The following is a 6,869-nucleotide window of genomic DNA, read 5'->3' as shown; positions in this document are numbered from 1 at the left end:
CCACATTCACTTCCTCTTACAATCAGCTCTTCACAATAAAACAGGTTACTTGTAAAAACCTGAAAAAATACTTCCTCTGCTAAGTGCATTAATGGTATGTATTTGATCAGACATGAGACATTTTGAGTGAACTGTGTATTTCAGTTTCTCAATTTCCCACTGAATACAGCTCTTGTGTGATCAGAGGTCTGTACACAGCAGAGGGTGCTACTGTTTCAAAGCAGCTGGAAATGATCTGTCATCAGAAGGGAGAGATGAAGATAATAACTGGGTATTATGGGATGTATCTGAAAGCTTAGGGACATCATACACGCTCAACACATGCACATTCTGTGTGCTTAACCGTGATACTTGAAGACCATGGCTTGGAAACGAGCCAGATGGCTGAACTGGTATAATATTACTTCATTAAGACAAACCAAAAAATACAATAATCATGTTAACTCTGCATGACAGCCATGAATAACCACTATGAAGCAACTGCCCTCTCTTACCCTTGCAAGAACAGAGAGCAGTTGTCGGCACTGATATAGTTGGCCATGGATAAAAATGTAAACGTAGTTTCAGCCTTGTAGCTAGACAGATGATAGCTGGTAAAAAACATTGTTGCTCCATGTACCCAACCTGATTTACAAATTCTCCGCTCTGTTTTCCATCTACCAGACTCCCAAGCAAACAGGCCAGAGAGGTTACACTACAGGAAATGAACTGCATATCACGTTACTATTTCTATTTGATAGAGGCAGGTGTAAAATATGCATGGCTGGACTCCGTGGGACAACCCCACCATGCTATTATTGACTATTCATTTTTCTTTGGTTGTCATTGATGTATGTTGGCAAAAGAGTAAGTAATGCATATGTAACCCACACATATATACACTTTTTTAAATATACATTGGCCAAGAACGAAAAATACTGCCCCAGTGATTTTTCCACAGTCCTTATCTGCATTTGCAGGTTGCCCAGATCCATCAATGTTTATGAAGCTAAGGCAAGTGTAATTCTAGCACATTTATCCACCTGGAACACACACGTGCATGTAGACATGCACATGGAATTTGGGATTTTTTTCCCTTTTCTTATTATCCAGCCAAGACAAAAATCTTGAATTATTTTTAGAGGAAAAATTCCCAAATATTTTATGCTAGATAAGAAGAAGATATGGCTTGGGGAGGCTCCTGGCTGGACATCATGGGAAGATAACTAGGATTTATTAATGACCTGACACTGGAAGAGTCTAAAGTAATTAGGCTCTTCCCTCTCTCTTTCTGGTCTGCCCGCTTTCCCGTTTTCTGCTTTGGTAGATGGGGAAGCAAATTTTGGTGATAGTTTGATAACCAAAGCAACAAGAGCACCCAGTGGACAACAGGGAAAAAAACAAAAACAAAAAAACAAAAACCGATGAGAATGAATGAGTATAGAAAAAAGAGGGATGCCACTGATGTTATCAAAGTTCTTTCAATTTGTCCCACAGAAAGCAAAGCGCCTATCAGCTGCATTCACCTGTGAATGGTTAATTGTCCAGCACATGCATATGGGTGAGTCATTAATAACATTTGATTAATGGTTTAATTCTCTCGCCCATTCTTTTTCACTCTCTCACAGACACAGCTTAAAGACAAATAAGCTCACAATGTCTGTATTATATTGAATGAATATACATTCAATTGCTATACAAATAGACAAAATAGCCTTTTTCTGACATGTATATTATGTAGATGTAAGAGTTTTTTTCATTTGTTTTTTGTTCATGTGATGTGTGACACACAACCTATATAAATGGTAATGGACTGAATTTGAACCAATTTTCAGAATCCAAGATTTTTGGACTCTGAAAATTCCAAACTTTAATGTTTATAAAATAATGTTTTCAGACTCTGTGACTGTGATGTGGGAGAGAGTCACTGTAGTTTCAGGTTTATGGTTTTCCTACCGAGAGAAAGAAGAGTTTTCAAATTTAGCAAGTCACTAAAGTATAATAATGAATGTGCATTGCTAACATAAGTTACAGAGTGGATGCACTCTTTTTATGGCTGTTTACGATGACAGCCAACTATGACAAAATCACTCGGTAAAGAAAATGTCATAAAACATGTGCTATACACTGTGATACATTGCACTCCTACAGTTTCAGAATAAATTTTCAAAGGAGCTAATAAAAAAGGCAATGGATAAATATCGCTAGACAAAGAATATGTCATATAATTATCTCCTCTGTGCACACTCCTGCGCACTATCCCCCTTAAAGCCCCATTTGTCTCTTGATCCATTAGCAGAACCGTCTTGAATATCTTTCTATCTCTCACAGCTGCTCTAGGATGGAGAGAAAGCATCTGAGATACATTACAACAGTCAGTTGGTGTGTAAATTGTTCACATGTGATGCTATCCATCCCCTGGGTGCTCAGCTATCCTCCAGAATATATGTGTGTACATGCATGTTAGAATGTTTGTGTCTGTAAGCAAGAGAAAGTAGAACATTGTCCATCGATGGTGAAAACCCAAAGATGAATTTGAGATCTTGACAGCTATGTATGCGCATATGTACATATGCTTTTGGTCAAACTTTGTGTACCCCACTAAATGAGTGTGTGTGCAAGTGTGAGTGAGTGAGTGTGTGTGTGTGTCACACAAGGCACCTCACAAATAGAGAGCAACAGCAAGTCAATGTCCACTTATCACAAAGAAGAGGATAAGAAGATTATCTGAAAATCAAAGGCTGACAGTATCTGAACTGGTGAAGTGAGATGGACTGGCAGCTTTTCCTTCTGTCAGTCTTTTTATTTTTAATGCTCCTAAGGTCTGTTGTTGGTCTCTTCACTCATCCTGACTTTTGTCTCTTTCCCTCCGAGTGTTTTGATGTTTTTAAAATAATAATCATGTTCAGAAATATGAATTCTTCATGATGAGCTGAAACTTTGTTTTAATGGATCAAGTTAATGCTTGCTCAATGTGGGACTTAGTGAAATGTTGAGATTAGGACTTTATGACTGTGTGGTATGATGTTTTTCTGATGATAAATGTATCTACTCAAAAATAACTAAAAAAGGCAACCTAGGTTAAACAATAGGGTTAAACAGAACTTATCAAGATTAAAAATAGGATTTACAAGTTTTCAACAGTATATGATTCAGTGCCAACACAGGAAGGTGTGAGCAAAATTTGTTTGATGTTGACACTGTAAGCAAAGGTTTGTGTCTTTAGAAAATCAATCAGTGTTCTTTTCCTCAGTGTTTTTTTTATATCTTAACAATCGAACAGTAACTGCATTAATAGTAAATGTCTAAGAGTACACATCGATTTAAAAAAAAAAAAAAAACACTAGCAGCTTCTTTGTTAGTTTTTATGCATCTATTATTGTGCTATCAGTGAATGTGTATTTCTGTACTGTATAAAAACCTGTTTTCTGAAAATAAGAGTGGGGAGCCGTGTTACAATATACATACTTTCATCTTTCATACTTTTATCTGTGTAATTAGGTCACTAAGCATCGGTGTGTGACACAAATTAAGCCAATATAATCAAGCCAAAGAAAAAATTCCTAAGCCTCTATACTTGCGTGTTGTAATCCACAAAGCCATAATTGCCTCAATTTGCTGTCTTAGGTTTGTAACAAGACAGACTAGATGTTCTTCCCCCAGTACAATGATGGACCTGTGATTTAAGATGTCGTACAGCAGTTTAGCTGTAGTGTGTGTGTTAGACAGACAAGATGTTCTACAGCCTTTACAATGACAGATCTGTGGTCAGAGCTTCACAGCTAGAGTGTGTGCATGTCTGAGCGTGATGGATCAGCTCTGGGTTGACATGATGTCCAACAGGAGTGTAGTACAAGCTCCAACAAACCACGTTGCTTCTGGTCTACATGCTCTGTGCATTTGCAAAGCTAACTAGTGCTTCTCTCGTGGTAAGCATTACTTCCTACCATTATGCAGGTTTTGTTTATTTCCCTAGCATGCTTCCTAAGTTTTTCTTTGGTGCTTACTCTTCATTGATTTGTTTTATTTTAAAAGACATGCAACTATTTGTTTTTGCTTCTATCACAATCTGTCTTCGCTGACTTGGTGCAGTGCTAATATAATCTCATAAAGATTTGAAATCTTCTCATTATGAAGCCTTTTAATTGACCTTTAATTTAAACTGATGTGGCACTTTTTGATGTCTACTTCCCCATAAAATTACCACATTTGTGCATATGTGGGTGGATGGATGCCTTTATGTGGATGAGTAGTGTTTTACTAGGGAGAAATGTGTCTGGATAACAGACATCTCTCTTGTACTGACCCGATTCAGCTTATTGTCATCACAACTTAAACCCCCACAGAAAAACATTGTCTGTCTACCTTCTCAATTTAGTTAGTCTGCAAGGACTGGAGTGTCCCTGCAGAACATAACCAGAGTCCAAACAACACACTCTCAGATACACACACACACACACACACACACACACACACACACACACACACACACACACACACACACACACACACACACACAAAAGGCCATTATAAAATGCCAATTTATATTTAATATGTTCCTGTTTGAATCTGTTTGGGCCACAGTGTTACAAATGGAGGCGACGTGGTTAAAGTATTTATGCTATGCAACCCAACAGTCTATCTATTAGTAATATGGGTGTAGTGAAGGGAAACATATTCTTTGTCTCATATCCCATTTGTTGTCAGGATGGATTCACTCACTGAGCGAGATGCCATACGGGGATAACAAGAGGATCACGAGGGGCAGAGAAGAATCTGTGGCTGTTTGTGTGTGCATGAGTACACTCAGTAATTCAAATGGGTTGACTTAGTTTTTATATTTGAATGTGTGAGTGAATGTGTTTGTTGGAGACTAAACTGAAATATAAGTTACTGTGTTGCAATAACATTGTTTGCTTCTTTTTTTCATTCTATTTACTTTGTATTTACTTTGTATCTTTTTGCCCAGTAGTGAAAAGCAGTGGAAAGCATGAACGTCCATCCATTTGCAGGACCCTTTTCAAGATTGCGGGGGGCGCTGGAGCCTATCCCAGCTATCTTAGGGCGAGAGGCAGGGTACATCCTGGACAGGTTGCCAGTCTGTCGCAGGGCTTACACATAGACAAAGAGAACCAATTGAACTTAAATTCACACCTATGGGCGATTTAGAGTTTCCAATTAACCTAAGTGCATGTCTTTGGACCTTCTTGCAGTGGTAACCACCGTGCCACCATGCTGCTGGAAAGTATGAAAGTTAATACCTAAAATCCAAACTGGATATCATTTTGATGTGTCTTTAGCATTTCATTTATTTATTGTAATCTTATGTGAAAGCTTTGTAGACTGCAGCACACAAGTGAAGCAACTTGTGGGAAACACAGCAAAAAGTTTGTGTATAGCCTGAAATCATGATCATATTAACCTTTAAAAACAAAAGCCACAGTTAGATGGGATACAGTGTTGTTCTTCTTGTAAAGACACAGAAGTACTGTAGGTACTGTTGTAACATTGGCTCTATTTGTTGAATCACTTTAGGAAACAGACAAACAGTGGTAGTTGTAGGCAAACATCATGTAAACAAGAGGAACTGGATGCCGCATTAGGCTAAATGACAGTTAAATTTAAGGCATGCAGTGCTGGTAGCGATATGCTACGGAGCAGACAGCAAAACAAAAGGAGAGATGTTTACAGTGGTGTGACAATGAGCCATGCCGGGGAGAAAGGTAAGAATTAATAGCAACAAAATGAAATCCTGCTTAGGATGCATGTTTACCTCTGGTTAAATGCATATTAGATGACTGGGTAGAACTTTAAAATAAAAGCAAATAAAATTTCAAAGCCACGCTGAGGTGCACAGGGGCATATTGTAATCACAACATGGTGGAACATAAGTTAAAAGTCTTTCAGAATTTATATAACATAGAAGTGACATTACTTTGGATGTAAGTGAAGAGGAGAATTTGCATGAGGTATAAATTACTTATCAGGGCACAACATAAGTTTCTCAGTACTGTTGGCACCAATCAAAATTAATTATTTCTGTTGTTAATTTTTTATTGTCTCAACACACAACTGAAAAAGTCCATTAGTCACTTAGCATCCATTTAATGTTTCATGGCAAGCTGCTTGGAAGGACAAAATATAGTCACCAAAGAGAAAACAACTAAATGGAACCACATGATGCTTCTACATACAGATGTCACACATCGAGGAGGACAACTGTACTGGTAGTAACGTGAAAGAATTCAGTGCTTTGGCACAATTTCTATTCATTCATGTTCTGTATTGGACTAAAACAGGAAATATATAGTAGCTTTGGGGAGAGTAAATTTAAGATTTCTCTCCTTGGGAACTTTTATGAAAAACTGCTGCTGTCATCTTTTTTCCATTACTGCTGACTGCTACTTATGGAAGCCATATTGTGGAAAATTCTGTAGATAAGAATTCAAGTAGTTCATGAAAAAAACCTTAATTTTATTTTTAAAAGAATATATTCTGAAAATAGTTAGTGAGTGTATACTTCCTCCCAGGTGAATCTTCATATCTTATAAGTATTTCATCACAACTTTCTTGACCTCGTCCACAGTACAAGGCTAACAGTGTATGACAGGCCCTACTGATATTAAAGATATTTCCTTTCATGTTAAGCCACTGAAAGTATGTTCAGTTAACTATCAATTCTTGACTTTGTACAGTTATCATTCTTTATGGAAGAAATGTTCAGGGTGTCTGGCTATAACAGTTTGGTTCCTGGGGAACTGCAGCTTTTTAGTCTTGTCAATAATACAGGCCTTGATGAGGCACAACCTGTCCCCAACTGTGAAGGTTTCATCCAAAATTAATTAATTCCCTGTTTTATTAATCTGAAACCACAAGCTGAGATGTTCAAA

Source organism: Aulonocara sp. 'chitande type north' Nkhata Bay, linkage group LG11 (assembly GCF_057382095.1).
Source record: "Aulonocara sp. 'chitande type north' Nkhata Bay isolate Kocher_YH1m ecotype deep benthic linkage group LG11, A_spYH_male_GT1.1, whole genome shotgun sequence".
Taxonomy (NCBI): domain Eukaryota; kingdom Metazoa; phylum Chordata; class Actinopteri; order Cichliformes; family Cichlidae; genus Aulonocara; species Aulonocara sp. 'chitande type north' Nkhata Bay.
This window is presented reverse-complemented; position numbering follows the sequence as displayed.